The sequence below is a fragment of the Amblyomma maculatum genome, chromosome 1 (assembly GCF_055883805.1).
Source record: "Amblyomma maculatum isolate TAMU_Amacu chromosome 1, ASM5588380v1, whole genome shotgun sequence".
NCBI lineage: Eukaryota > Metazoa > Arthropoda > Arachnida > Ixodida > Ixodidae > Amblyomma > Amblyomma maculatum.
Genome location: NC_139344.1, coordinates 191,920,374 through 191,936,589, shown reverse-complemented (window position 1 = coordinate 191,936,589; position 16,216 = coordinate 191,920,374). Strand labels below are relative to the sequence as shown.

At 43.9% G+C, this 16,216-nt stretch overlaps 2 long non-coding RNA genes and 1 pseudogene across 2 annotated transcripts in view; 2 read left to right on the top strand and 1 right to left on the bottom strand.

The window, feature by feature from the left end:
- Positions 1-16,216, top strand: part of LOC146205262 (uncharacterized) — a 76,853-nt gene that overhangs the window by 17,379 nt on the left and 43,258 nt on the right. The gene's annotated exons all lie outside the window — the stretch shown is intronic.
- Positions 1-16,216, bottom strand: part of LOC146205263 (uncharacterized) — an 82,494-nt gene that overhangs the window by 64,452 nt on the left and 1,826 nt on the right. Inside the window, exon 2 of the long non-coding RNA XR_014701581.1 lies at positions 15,867-15,955. This is a non-coding gene — a long non-coding RNA (uncharacterized LOC146205263). The remainder of the gene's footprint in view (positions 1-15,866; positions 15,956-16,216) is intronic.
- Positions 1,657-3,930, top strand: LOC146205264 (CXXC motif containing zinc binding protein pseudogene; annotated as a pseudogene).

Below are 16,216 nucleotides of genomic sequence, written 5' to 3'. Positions count from 1 at the left end.
CTTTTGACCCCCCCCCCCCCCCCCCCCCTGTACCTCCTGAGTGAGATACTGATGTTTCTTCTACGACCCGCTGTGTGTGTGTGTCTTGCTTCTCCCTCGGGCAGAGGAATCGCCCACAAATCTTACGCCGTAGTAAGGTTCCCGCCGGCTGAGACCTTCGAAAAAGATTGCTGAAGATAAACCCAAGAAGAAACTGGCAGTCGTACATTACAGCAAGTTATTCTGTAGTTTCCAGCTTACATTTCTAGTGAAGTGACGTTCGATGGCGGATATCGTAAAAGGATCTCGTGCCAACATTTCCTCGCGCCAAAAGGATCTCGTACCTAAGGCCGGCACCAAAAAATCTCCTTACGACAGCAGCATAAAGAAAAGAAAAGGTGAAGACTATTCGCCGTTTTCTTTCTTTTTTTTTTTTTTTTTTTTTTTTTTTTAGGGCACACCGTCTATATGTTTTCCTTAACTTGGGCCATCGGGCACGAGCGAGATGCCCTAGACTTTTCTTTGCATGGGTGGCTTGCATAAAGTACATGAGGCAGCCGACCATATGTAAATCCTGTTGCCGTCCATAAAACCACGTTTGTCTCACTATCGTGCGGCAGACGATAAGATCATCAGCGGCTTTCCTTGACCAAAAATGTGATGGGATGAGGATATTGCGCGCTTCGAATTCAACAATATGAAATAAGAACATCTACGAGCACAAAAAAAAAAAAAAAAAAAAAGAAGAGAGAGAGAGAGAGGTGGAACATACACCTCAAATTGTGACCCAATCCGAGCACAATTACGTCAGGAACATCATGAGTCGCTCGCCGTTTGTCCCATCAAAGCGCGCACTTGTTTGCAAGCTTCGAATTGTTAAGCGGCCGGGAAAACTCGATCAGCACATGATGTGTTCTAACGTAGCCGCACGAGTGTGCATCTCGCAAGAACCTCGTGAGCTATGTTTATCGCGGAACTAATAGAGAAAAGGCGAATGACTTTAGATATGCAAACGTTCCATTTATTGAGGAGGTATACCGTGCGGCGAAATCTCGCCAGGAAACGCTGAAACGTACCCCACAGTCTCCAAAATCTGCGTCATCCGATAGAAACACCTCTCACAACGCTCTGCCGCGAGGTTGTAATACACGTACACCAATTTCAATGCAGTCAAGCTTACCGGCCACGACAGTCCATCGAGTGGGCGCCTTGCAGCCCTTATTTTCCACGGGTCACCTAGCTGAGCCTGCAGGTATTACCGGACTATGTCATGGTTTCTTTTTTTTTTTTTTTTTTTTTCGGATTTTCGGAGGACGTTTCTAACGTATTCCTGTCGTAAACTTTTGAAGCGACTGTGTTCAGGCCGCAGGCAAAACGTGCCAACGGCGTTGTCAACCAGTCAAACATCGCGCCCAACACCCTTTTAGATTCCGAAACCGAAACTTATGGCCATTTTTTTCATCTCGGTGTCGGAGCACACCTGTTACGCACTGAGACTTTCAAAGCACGTTTTCTGTGACCCAAGATACCTTGAAACACCAAGGGTTTGTGGTCAAAATTTATGCCGTTTCAACACTGCACATTTTTTTTGTTAATTTTACAAAGGTTAGCCAGATTAGCGAGATCAGCGTCGTCTGCACTCGCCTCACCACAGTGCTCCGTTACATGCTAAAACAAGTGTTAATTACTTTTAAGATTACAGGTGCCGCCACAGTCTTGTAGTCTTCAAAAGTGGTAAGGTCTTAAAGTCGAGTTTCATAGTTAAAATAAGGTTGAGTCTAGTAATTTGGTTCAACATGTCTTCAAGCATTCGTGGCATAATTGCTGTAACCCTGTAATTGGCGGTGGTTGTCGCGCGCTGTTAAAAGTGATCAGTGATCAGCCTAATCAGCCAATGTGGAACAGTGTAAGCCAGCGGTGTTGGATTTTTTTGGACGGGCTTAGTCTTAATTGACTGTTCGAACGTTCTTTGCCACGAGATTAGTCTTAAGCGTCCAGAAATGGTCAAGATTGACTTACAGCTACGTGCTAATCTGGACAACATTACAGGTTTCACGCCGAGTCGTGACTGCGTGTGGCGCCTTAAGTTAAAATGCATGAATTGTGGAGAAGAAACGACTTCTTGGCAGACGGTCGAGGCGGCCAACAAAACTGCTATGAGGGGGAGACGTGCAAATGCCAACTTGGTCCTGAAGTGCAGGCTGTGCAGCAGGGAAAACAGCATCGATATTCTGAATGACAAGTTACAGACCTACAGCGCCGATAATGCATCCAGCTTTGCTACCGTTGCCGTATTCGAGTGCCGTGGAGCTGAACCAGTTGCGTTCGATGCCAGAGATGGCTTCAGCGCTGAAGCAACGGGAAGCGGAACTGTGTTTGTAGACGTCGAGTTCGAGGACAATCAGTGGGCTGATTATGATGAGAAAGGGGAACAAGCTGTTGGAATCTACGACCTGGAGTTCTGTTTCACGAAGATCAAGTGACAAGTTCGCCTCTGCTCGCCGTGGTATCCCTGTCCAGTCCCCTAATGCCGAGCAAGGAGCGCGGGCGGTGAGCCAAGAGAGACATCAGAGTTCGCATCTGAAAGAAACGTTGCATCGTTTTGTGTCCTTTTGTTTGTTTGTTCCTTTTTTTTTGAGAAATGTTACTGCTTTGTTGACTCTCTGCCGACTTTGAGATTGTCAGAAGTGGTGTACTGGTTTAAAAGTGAGAGTGTGTTGTGTGTCCATTAAAAAATTTTTTCTACTTTTTTTTTTACTGCTACTGCATTTCTCACTGACATGCACATACTTCATTGCCATTGTACTCATTGTTCTTCACATAGCACATGGGGCGGCCATGCTTGATTTGCAGCTTGATCTTTGTGTAAAAATTCCTGATAAGTAGTTTAATGTTACTAATTACAATGCAGCATGCCCAAATATTTAAACATGCCCACATACAGCACCTCTTTGCATGCTTGCAGTCTGTGAAGGAATGACCAGATATTCACAGGAAGTGAGGAAAAACTCTGTAGGGGAAATTATAAGTGTTGATCAAATATTTAAGTAGGCCGTAGCATATATCAAGGATCTTGCTTCAGCTTGGTCATTGCATCATTGAATGGCTCAGCCAGCATTTACATCACAATCTGTGAGAAGGAAAGAAAAAAGAAAAAGTGGAAGAGGAAGGGAGACATACCAATGCCTTGAAGTGCCAGAAGAGTATGCTCTGTCTGCCTATCTGCAGCTGGCATAGAAATGTGTTCAGAGAAGAAGTTGCACATTAAAAGGAATGCCAGGAAAAACTGGACATAAGATAAGTTTGTACTGAAAGGTTTTGTCGTAGCATCAATCCATTGTGCAGCAAAGCAGTTGTCTGCAAAACGTGCATGTGTTTTCAAATCAACACTGTGACACAGCCGTTCTTTGTGCAGTGTTCAGGGTGGTGCCATACCATTTCGCTTCCCATTCTGCATCCATCTGCTGGTCAAGTTGAAGGCTAGTTTGCAATAAGGATTCGAACCAATGACATATGTACCTCTTATTGTATGCCATTACTTGTACAATTAAGTGTAGGTGTCCGCAGAGGAGTGAGACAGATACTGTACCTTCCTTTCCTTAAAAACCAACTTAAACAAAAAATATATATTAAAAATCTTGTAGAATGAAAAGGCAGTGTTAAAAGCACTATAACATTTACTCTAAAGGCAAAGCTTGAATTTCCCCCAAACAAACCCTGCCTAGCTTCTTGTACCTCAGTAGTAGCTTGTACTTGACCATAACTTTTTTGCAATGGGTGGAAGCTGCAAGTGCACTGCTTCAGTGCATTCATAAGCTGGTCACACAGGTCTGGGATCCATTGCCTTGTTTGCAGGGTCATAGCCAGTGGAGTTGTTTTGGTGTTGGAACACGCCACCGAAATTTTCCGATTGCTATATCCTTCTCCTGCTTTAGGATTTTTTTTTTTCAACCAGCGACGTATAACGTCCACCCAAAAAAAATTTCTGGCTGTGTTACTACTTGTTTGCATAACTCCTAATTCATTGTCAGCAAGGTATAGGCGTGAAATTTTTTAAGGGGCTGAGGCTAAGTCTGTTGGTTTATTGCTCTCAGTACTAGCACCGTTAAGGGGCACAAGGCCCCTTTACACGATGATGTCCCTGCTTGAAGTACAGACAGTTCTTAGCCAGCAACAGCTGTGGCCAGGAGAGGCATTTCATGTGCACTCCTGGATGCCTACTGGTAAAATAAATTCCTGCAAAATCTTCTGCCATCATAATGTCACAATTTTGCATTTAAAAGAAATCGCTTCAGTGGAAGAGAAAGCTCAAATTAAGGCAGTTTTTCTTTTACCTGTGCCGGCAAACAATGCTCTCCGAAGTTGCCTTACCGACTTCTGCGAGGGACACTGCCCAGCCTTGTCAATGGGGGTTAATATTCATCATTAGCTGGCTGGCACACATAGTACTTAGTAGGCATCCAGGAGGTGGTGGGCACACCGGCCTCTCCTGACGATAGCTGTTGCTGCAAAAATGAACACTCTGTGCTTAGAGGGGCAGGTTCACTTTGTAGAGGAACCATGTGCCCCTTTAGAAGTGATAATGTTGGGAGCAACAAAGCATCAAACTCTGTACTTTAATGACTTGCAAGTTCCAAGTACAACATATTTCAGATACAACACAGACACTTTGGCACAATACTTCTAGTAATTTGTTGACAATGGAGTGGGAGCTATGTAAACAAGACAATGGCACCTAGATTTGTGTGACCAACTCGTGAATGCATTGAAGTGAACTTGTAGCTTCTATTCCACTGCAAAGGAGTTGAGGCCATGTATAGACAAGCGTCAGCCCGTGACGTCAGTGGAGATGCGGTGGCGCTGGCGACAGCAGTGACTTTCGTGGTGTAGGCAAAAGCGCGGGTCGTCTGCATTGGATGCGCGGCGCTTGCTGTGTTTTCGGGCATAATTCCCAATATTTCTACGAGCTGTGGTGCGGTTTATTGCGCCACGAGGCACAAAAAGCAAAATGGCACTTGCTTTAACATGTTTCTTGCGGTAGAATAAAGATGAGAGCGAAGGGCAGCGGCATTGAGCGCGACAAGTAGACTCTTCGGTGACGGATTGCCTTTGCGGTTAACATATATATGCGTTGCAGTTCTTCACCGAAACTAGATCAGTTCGTTTGCAACCCTTAATTATCATGATTGCTTTTCGGCGACACGACGAATAGCGCAAGAACAAACGCCTGCAGCTCGTGCCCATTTTGATATGTTATTAAGTTGTAAGAAGTTCAGACGCGATATATTCCGTGTGCGTATGATCCCGCAGGGAAGCTGCACTGTGAGTTCTATTCACTTACAGTGCTGCCCGTGCATATGTTCACACAGAAAGGACACAAACGCTGCTGTGAAGGTAATTGCAATTACTTTGAGCGCGGTCACTCCAGTACGATATTGCTGGCTATAACAGGCCCGGACCTGTAAAGTATATAGCTTTTCTCTGTTTGTACTTTCACGAGTTTCAACCAGTCTCTTCATCACCGGTTCTATAGTAAACATAATTGTTATGACCCGGGCAGTCCCGCAGCATTATTTCTCATTTCTAAATTTTATTTTTGGAGGTCATTATAAGATCATGACGAACGAATTAAATATCCACGTACAATCTAGCTCTGATCGAACAGGATATTTAAGTATATATGGTACATGGAGTTCAATGTCCCAAAGAGGAATCGACTATGAGGGGTGCAAAATAAGCAGAATAAGATGATGCGCATTTGAATAAACAATTTCCATGTATATTAAAAAAAGCTCAACAGATCACGCAAATTTCGCTGCAAGCGATCGTGGAGAACGTTTCATCTGCACTCATGCTTCTCTCCTATAGCAAAGAGAACAAAATGAGAGCTTTCGTACTGGCATTCATGTACATATTAACCTGTGAACGACCTTGCTACATCTGTAAATGAGATAGACGTCAACGTCTTTTTTATCGGGCAGGCGAAAACAAGTTGGCAGTGCACTTTGCCAACATGTTAAAAAGATCTAAAAGATTGAGTTCTTATTTTTAGATACGAAATTCTATGACTTGCTAGAAATGTGATTTCTAGTTTACTATATACAGTTGCCGATAATATTGTTCTTTAGAGTGAGTGCTTGAAGCAATTACAGAAAGGCAGTCAATAGATTCGTCATATGAAAAACACACTTCCAGTCATTCATATTGTCGTCCTCTTTGCATGCGCTAGGAATAGGCCTGGGAGTTGAACAGGGTTGACTATTAGTCTTTCTTATACATTGCGCTTTCTCGTTTTTATTTAACTTAATCACTCACGGCCGTCGCCTACGTACCGCAGCCGCGCGCTGTTGAGGCCACGGAGAAGGAAGCCAATGCAGCGCTCTTCGCCAAGTAATTCTAGCTGTAATCGGCTGATAATGTGCGGAAATACTCTCCAGGCATAAACCAAGCTATTTATACGTATAAGCGAAGCTTACGTTGCAATATATTCGACCGCGCGAACTGGTTTCGAAGGCAGCGTCGCTTTGCGCAGTGTAGGCTTTTGCCTACACCCCATGTCGTTGCCGATCGCAGCGCCACCTTTGTTTACAAACATGACGCTTGTCTATAGGCCACCACTATGGTACAGAAAGCTCAGCACGGCTCGTGCAACTTCATAGCAGGATTTTCCAGTTTGGACCAGAAGTATTTTTTTTTGTGCTTGTTCTCGCTCTTTGATACATTATTTGGACTGCTGCCACTGCAACCAATCAGCCACATGCCTGCCATTAGCGAGTTCACAAAACTAGCATTGAGCATGCCACGTTGTAAAGCACCAGTGAGTCCAACAAATATTGCACTCTTTATGCAGTGTACATTTCAGGAAAATAAATGTAAGAAAAAAATTGTATCAGGCCCATTAGAATGGCTATGCTATGGGCTACACAGGCAACAGGTGTGCTATGCAGGAAAAGCGCAGCTATGTGTTAGAGAAGGCTTCCAAGTTTAGACACACACAAAATCAAAGCTGATGCATGGGTCGAGCATTTATCACTATCGAAAGAATCTCAAACAAGGCCAATGTAATGTGCAGCAACTGTTCGAGGAAGCCATTCATGCCTATCACACTTCACTTATTGACAGAATAGAAAGTTTCCAGCAACAAATAGGCATAAGGCAGCCATTTACATAGCGAATAGCACTTCAATGGAAAAAACAAGCAAAAAGAACACGGACAGAGAAAGAAGGCACACAAAGCGCTATGTGTAGCACCGTGTGTGGCTTCTTTCTCTGCCAGTGTCCTTTTAATGCGGCAACGTTAAAGGCCCCGTTCACCGAAAAATCCGGCGCCAGCACCAGTATTGAGTGAAAGACGAGTATCACACTGTCAGGCAGTAGCTAGCGGTTTACATGGGTGCACACTGACTAGATGTAGGTTTGCCTAATGTTATGCTTGGCAGGAGCTGCCAACTGGAGCCTTTCCTTTCATATAGGAGGGTGATATCAGAAGGCTCTCATATCATGACTAGCAACTTACTGATCTTGCTCAAGAGGAAAGTAGTGCATAACAGTTGCATCTTACCAGTACTCACCTATGGGGCTGAAACATGAAGGCTAACGAAAAAGGTTCTAGTTAAGTTGAGGACAACACAGAGGGCTATGGAATGGAAAATGGTACGTGTAACATCAAGAGAAAGGAAGCGTGCAGAGTGGTCAGAGAAATAACTCGAGTTACTGACATTTTAGTCGAAATCAAGGAGAAATGGGCATGAGCAGGACATGTAGTGCAAATACAGTATAATCGATAGTCTGCAAAAGTAACCAACTAGATCCCAAGGGAAGGAAAGCGAAGCATAGGGTGGAAGAAAGTCAGGTGGGTGGATGAATTTGAGAAGTTTGCAGGGGTTAAGTGGATGCAGCTAGCACAGGACCAGGCTAATTGGAGGAAAATGGGAGAGGCTTCGCCTTGCAGTGGGTATATTGCAGCTGATGATGATGATGATCAGAATCAGCCTGCCAGGGCCCTCGTATTCACATTACCCTTAGGCCATGCAGGCATGTTCACATGGCTTGGTTAAAACGGGGCTTTATATGTGGCCTGGTAGCCTATGCTATTATGTCATATTGCTACGAAGATGACAAAGCGGGCAGTGGCACGGGGCGAAGCGCTTGTGCCAGGCCCGCTGGCCATTAAAGCATATTTCATCGTCATGTCACCACGTCGTTCCGTTTCTGTTGTGTCGCCGTGTTCCATCGCTTGTCATGCCACCACATAACATTTGGTTGGAGGTGCAGTTCATCCCCATCCTCGCCTTGCACCGTCGAAGCCAACCGTACGCAGGGCCGATCTGCCAAAAGCCCATGGAGATTGCCGCCCAGCTCTTTTTGCTCAGACCCGACCAGCTGCTGTCCCCAGCCCTGACCACAACACACGACGACCAGGAAGAGCCCAAAGCCGACCCCACGACGAAGCGACCTCACGACCACTCGAGCGAAGACAGCAACCCCGCCCAAGCCGTTCGGCGTGTCCATGAGCCTTAGCCTTTGGCAAACGGTGAAGATTGAACTTGATGCTCCGGTGCAAGCATTCTTCCCATCTTTGCATTCATTGTGGTGTCCAGTGTTTCATGTCCCAATCCTGTATCTGTGTTCATCGTCACGTCATGCATTGGATTTCTAGCAATCGATCTGGACGATCGCTCGGTGGCCCCGGGTAATGCTACTAAGATGACGAAGCGGGCAGTGGTGCGGGGCGAAGCGCTCGCGCCAGGCCCACTGGCCATTAAAGCATATTTCATCGTCATGTCATCATGTCGTTCGTTTCTGCTGCGTCGCCGTGTTCCATCGCTTGTCATGCCACCACATAACAATATCCTTAAAGGAACACTAAAGAGAGAAAGGAAGTGGGTTTGCATCGATAGAATGCCAGTTCCCGATTACAAAAAGACCACTCTTACTGAAAACAGAGCTGTTATAAGGTAGTAAAGAAGAATAACAGAAATACAGGTACCGCCACCACAGCCAAACGGCCGAGGCTCGCAACTACAAATCACATGGCGCGCTAGGGATCCCGGAGGCTGACAAATGCGAATTACGTTGCATGTTTGAATGCGGTAGTACATTTTTTCTCAAACATGATAACAGGCTTTTATCATACGTGAACGACGGCGAAAAGACAACGTAAACGTTGCAAGGCAAATACAAAAATATACTTGGAGGCGCCACAGGCGCCCACTTCAGTTTTGGTTATGTTTCGGCTCAGGCATTTCTTGCGCACTCGGATAGTTTGTTTGAACCTACAGCGCCTGAATTACGAGCTTGGAGCAGCAGATGCGCCTTGATGGTTCCCATTTGAGCATTCGGAGGCACGAGCGAGCGAAATCCGCTACCGCCGACACGCTCCTTCGTTCACACTTCTGCGCCAACATATCGCCGCCGTTGCGGTTTCGACTGCGACCTGACCGCTCGACTGCAGCTACGTACGCCACGAAAAGCATACATATGCTAAGTACCAAAGGAAAACCGCATTATCATTCAATTGTTCACTAAATCATGGCACATCTGACCAACATATACTGCGTCAACAAGACCTTCAACGTGCTATTTGCAGGCGTCGCAAACAAAAGGCGCATACTTGCCGCTCATACCAAGGAGAGCGTCGATATATTGCGCTCGTCGCCTGGCGAAAAAAAGGACTTCGGGTAAAAAGTAAAAACTAAAAATAACGAAGCACCAGAAATACGTTACAAAAGATTAAAAAAAAAATCGATTTGTAAAAAAAAAACAAAAAAAAAAAACGCCAGTAGTGGTAAGACTCGAACTCGCTACTACTTGCTACGTAACGTTCAGCGCTAACCGCTCGGCTACGCCGCGTCATATCTACTCCCCCTTTTGAATAAATAAATGTGTTGAACGAACGCCACAGGAACCTTAGAAATATTTCTAGTTTTTATGTTATGGCCCCATTTACAATAAGGTGTTTCCGCTGCCGGTCTAAAAATTACAATTTCTTGATCATCGGCGCATGCTGCCTGCTCTCACGTCTTGCAACTAATGTTCTGGATGCCTGTGCGCACTATATTGTGCACTGGATCCATTTTAACATGTGGAATTTCACAGCGCTGGCAAATGTAGTGGCGCCGGTACTTCGGTCATGTTCTGCTACCGTGGACGTAATTTTCGCTGAACACGGAGTTGTAGCACAAACCTTGAAGGAAAAAAGTGCGACGAAGCTTCAAAACTGACAAGCGCAACAGCGAGGACACTATTTTGCTGGTAACTAAATCTTATTTGTATGTAAACATGTCAGGAAGCGTTGCGATGACCGAAGGCTCGGTTTGTTTATACACAGTGCAAGAAGGAGCGCAAAAGCTTGAGAAACATGTAAAGTATTGTGCATTACAAGCGCTCTGTTTTTTTTTTCTTCCTTTATGGGCCCATCCCTCGGTAAATTACTCTCTTCATCGTTTTATTTATTTCGGCTGAGGCCGTCATTGCGAGTACGCTGTTGCCATGTTGGCTCTTGAGGGATGCAACGCCGCGGGCCGCGCCGGCTCGCTAGCTATCACGGAATCTCCGCTTACGTCACAGTGTGCGTCACTCAACTCCGACTACGTAGTCGGACGGCACAGTTTGAATTCTACCGGCGGGAACAAGAAAAAAACCTCAACTTGTTATCGCAATATCTCAGCAATTATTCGATTTTTTGCTGCCGGATATGCGGCGACAGTGTCACCAAATGTAGTTTATTAGATTTTCATACCATCTTTGGCTGTCTTTAGTGTCCCTTTAAAGATGGAGCTTCAAGGTCCCCTATAATTTTTTGTGCTACGTTTCTTCCATTTAACTCATGAACCAACAAGCCCAAGCAGCTACCCTTTGGGTAACACTTGTTCCAAGAAACTGATATGTTGGCAGTCTTGTTTTTTTTTCCCAAAATGTTACATTTTTGTGTTACTGGTATGAAGAGGGTCACATGACTTGACTTTAGGTTTGCTTATCAAGTTTTTAAAGCCAATGCAAAGCACAAGGCCACTCATGATTGTACATTTTGGTAGTCCAAGTTGAAGAAAACTGCACTGAAAAACTGAAGCAGACCAAAAAGCAACTGTAAGTGTTAACTAGAATGTAAAGTCCCAGCCGCAATGTTATGGAGTACGTTTCGGCAGTCAAGTTCTTATCATACTTTACCTAACATCTTACCTAACAAGAAGTACTTTACACATATATGTTAGCAAGTGCCACTGGTGCACTTGCGCATAAAGCCAAAACAGCATTGTACCTCGTCTATGCAGTGGGGAAAAGAATTTCAAACACCACAGCATGCTCCATAGTATTTTGGCCGTGCCTGTACGTCACAGCACACACAAGAAAAGCAGTGCACGACGCTCTAGAGGCTCATGATATATGGGGGTCAAGTCTTCAAAAGAGCATTTGCTTAACTGTGGCTGCAGATGACAATGGCACGTTACAGAGGATATCACACAGCAGCATGGTACATTTTGAACAATGTCTTTATTATGATATGATGACAAACTGTGATATTCACATGAATGGGGAAAAAATGAACGAGAACAGTGCTCAGAGGTAGTTAGTAGATCGGCCCTTCGCTCTGAGGGTCTTCTCAATTTAAAACTGGTGCAGGTCAGCACGCTGAAGGAATGCTTGCTTCCTGCACATAAAATAGTCTAGCTCATTTCACAATGCATCCACATCTTACTAAAACCAAGATTCTTGCCCAACTGTAAGGAAACAAACATGTCAGTTCGGACAAGGTGATGCACAGTAACAGCCATAGGTCAATTCAAGATTATCTAAAAATATAACATGTAATCATAATCTTGCTAACTTGACATAAATGACTATTTATTAGTAGGCCTAGTGCTTCCAAGAACTTTCATGAAAATATTAGTTGACATGCATTTCAATGAAGCTGCAGCAAGTCAACTAAGACGAACAGAAAAAGTGTCAACACTGGAAATTTAGCACTGTGGTAGGAGTAACAGGGTGAGAGTATTGCTTGTGATTTATGTTTGGAATTTGGAAGAGAAAACAAAACAAAAAACAACACAAAATATGCGACAGTTAGTGCCAAATGTTGTAGATGCCACAATGATATATGACACAGCTGTACTGCTGATATTCTGACATAGGACCGACACCATTCCAACTTTAGGTTGACCAATCATTTCGCCCTACCATATACGCCAGCAGTCCCGGCTAGCTCAGTTGGTAAGCGAACATTCCTGTGAGGTGGTTATCCATGGCTTGAACACCAGACCAGGACACATTTTCCTTGTTTCTGTGAAAGCTGTATGGCTTCAATTTGCAGGCAAGTCTACACTACCCGAGGGGTTTCTCCTAAACAATGAAAAGTAGAATATGAGGTGACATGGCCTGAAATATTGCAGAAGAGTCTTGCACCATCCAATATCAAAGGTGACTATGTACAGTGCTCTAATTCATTCCAGATGGAATCAGAAATCCAAATGAAAAACTGTGTTGGATAGTTCTTTAAGGTACTGCCACTTCAACAAAATGTGCTACCAGATTACAAGAACGAAAAGATCTTGCTTCAGGTTAATGAAATTGAGCCTGATACAGACTTTTCAGCAAAACTAAGAAAGAAAAGAAAGCAGCACTTTCTTGATGCTGACAAGTGCAGTGATGGGCCAGCCGCAGCCCTCCCATTGTCGTGGTATGCATCAGTGCTTTCATACTAGAGCACTTGCAAAAAATGCCCACAACAGTGTAAACACTAGCACAAGAATAATACAAGAGCATTCAAGGCATGTGCCAAGATGAGGATCACAATGCTCAACGAAGGATTGCTTTTCAAGTCATCCAGAATGCATTTTTTTCTTTGTTCTTCACATTTTCTGACACATACACCGATTGAAAAATTCTTCAAATTACTATATCCTCCCATTCTGATGCAACTCTCATGAGATAACGCACTTTGAACATTCGAATATCTACTGTGTCAAAATATTTATCTTTAAAGGGAAAGAACACTCGCCAAAATATATCAAAGGATTATGGTAGAGTTGAAAAGACCTTGCCTCATAGAGTACAGATCGAGCACTAAAATATCAGAGGCTTTACAATTTTAATTTGCCCTTGAAAATCGCATTAAAAAAAACGAGGTGCTATCCAGCGAAGAAACCCTATTACTTTCAAGGTAATACCCCACGTGACTACATATATCAGCAAAATATCGCTGATTTTCGGATTTTCGTAAGTGCACACTTTCTTGTTACTTCTAGAAGTGCTTGTCATTATTTATTATATTTTGCGCTCTCTGCACTGAGTCATTCTAGCGGAAATTAAGAAGAAATGGACATGGGCAGAACATGTAGTGCGAAGAGAGGATAACCAATGGTCACTAAGGGTAACAAATTGGATTCCAAGGGAAGGAAAGCATAGCGGGGGGCGGCAGAAAGTTAGGTGGGCGGATGAGGTTAAGAAGTTCGCAGGGGTCAAGTGTATGCAGCTAGCACAGAACCGGGTTAATTGGAGAAATATGGGAGAGGCCTTCGCCCAACAGTGGGTATAGTCAGGCTGATGATGCTGATGCTGATGCACTGCGTCCTTAAATAAAACCACTCCTCATTTTGCACTGCGAGAGGCATGCTTTCAGGTTTTGCCACTAGATGGCACCACAGTGTTTGGAATTGCATGAATGAAGCGATTATAGTGCCCACTAAAACTTTCGTCGACGAGGCTTGCGTTATTGTGCCGTAACAGCCTTTAGTGTGAAACTGAAAAAGAGTGTTCCTCAAAGCAAAAAAATATTTAATCACTGTCTGGCGAGTGAAATTTATATTTGTTTTCGGTACATCTTTTTTCTCGACCACCAGCCATCATCGTGGTCGCTGCTCATGGTTTCTAGCATCGGACTACATAAAGACAGCCGCATGCACTGATCGAAAAATTCTCGGCAAAAATTTTCAACACCGTTTCTACCAAATCCACTATGGAATCGAACATATTAAACATCAATATTTCCATTGCGCCGAAAAATATTTTAGACCTAAATTTTAGTATTTTGTCCCCTTAAAATCAGCTACTGGCCTCTTTAACTCCAATTTTTTTTTCGAGTGAACAATGTGACCTTGCGTACTGATTTTGATTTGAAAAACACACTGCTAAAGAATTTGGAATGGAAGGCCGGTCTGGACGAGTCTTCAGCTAGAGTGAAGATTGCTGGGAAACGTATCAACAACCTTAGATATGCGGATGATACCACTTTAATGGCAGAAAGTGAAGTGGAACTCAAGAGACTTCTGATGCGCGTACAAGAGAGTGAGAAGTTTGGGCTTAAACTGAACATTAAAAAGACAAAGATCATGGCATCTTGCCCCATCAAGTCCTGGAGCATCAAGGGACAACAAGTGGAAGCTGTGACAAATTTTCTCTTCTTGGGCTCCAAGATAACCCTGGAAAGAGACTGCAGCCATGAAATTAGGAGACGCCTACTTCTGGGAAAGAGAGTCATGGCTAGCCTTGACCGCCTAGTAAAGAGCAGAGACATTAGCCTGCCAACCAAGATCCGTATAACTCGTGCTATGTATGGTATTTCCAGTTGTGATGTATGGATGCGAGAGTTGTACTGTGAAGAAGGCTGACCGCCGAAGAATTGACGTGTTTGAATTGTGGTGCTGGCGGAGAATCTTGAGAGTTCCTTGGACGGCCAGAAGATCAAATCAGTCGATATTGTCGACCATAAACCCTGACTGCTCATTGGAGGGTCAAATTCTAAAGTTAAAGCTCAGCTACTTTGGTCATCTGATGAGAAGAGAGGAGTCGCTGGAGAAAGATTTTATGTTGGGAAAGGTTGAGGGTCACCGGAGAAGGGGTAGGCAGCGAACGCGATGGTTAGATGGCATCCTCGAGGCGCTGCAGATGAAGTTATGTGATGTTAGGAAGATAGTGAGAGACCGGAAAGCGTGGCGTGATATGGTCCATAGGGTCACGAAGAGTCGGACACGACTGAACGACTGAACTGAACTGAACTGAACTGAAAGAATTTGAACCATAGAATTTCTATTTTGAAACTCAGCAGGACAAACATGAGAAGTATACAGCACTGAAACAATCTAAATCTCCATACCACAGGCACACGTGATCACAGGGAATATAACAGATCAATGCCTTAACACTGCTTCTTCATTTTAACCCACATTTGCTCCACCCACCTGCAGTGACACAAACCATAATGGTCATTAAAATTCTGAAGAAAAAATTACAGCTGCCAACCCTGCAGTTAAACCTTAGTCCCAACTAAGTTGGCAAAATTATATAAAAACAATTTTTTTTTATAAATACCAATATACACATTATTTCACCACTGCCCTTTTTGTATACCCCTACCTTTATTGTACCTCGGTTACTTTGTTCTGCCTTTCACAGAAACTGCCAAAGCTTCGTTCCTTTTCTATAGTATACAGTACACTGATTCTGCTGCCTTGTCACTGTCAGCTGTATGTGGAGTGAGACTTGATCAAAATTTTTCATTGGCCTTTCCTGCCAATTAGAAGGACGGAAAATAATGTTTTAAAAAATCTAAAATCGAATGCAGATTTCTGTTGTCATTTCTATTAACTTGACATCAGGCAGCCCATGCTTTTACGTTGACTGTTTCATAGCAGTATAAGATCAGCAAATACTATAGGAGGTATACCAATGATCGAAATGGGTGTCATTTGTCATGCCACTGAAGCAAAGTTCAAATCTCCTGAAATATAGCAAGAACCACTTGTGTACTTACGCAGCTTATCTCTACAAATGACTTCAAGTCTGCGTGACTGTATTTCTCAAAGTTCCTCAAAAAACAAGCCCCAAGGACAAAATCAAGTAAACAGACATGGGTCGGCAAATAAGAGTGGGAAAATGCTACAGTTACTTACCCGTCGTTGCCTCGATTGTATTCTGCAGATCCTCTGCAATGCCTTCACTCTGCTTGTAGCTGTCCCAGTCCAGTTTTGACTTTTCCTGCCTGTTAGAGAGCGGAGCTCTACACTGAAGCTTGTACTAGCTTGTACTACATCAGGGCACAATCAATCATGAACTACAAAAGCAAAAGCATGCCAAATTCTGGGCGCACCCCAACTAAATTTGGAAGTCACCATTGGGGTGGCCATAGTTTAATTACCCACTAGCCCACACCCTGACCCTTCTATGCTTCTACAACAAAGAACCTCATCAACGAAGCAGCTAAGAATGCATCAGGCCTCTCACTTTTCATATTACATGCAAG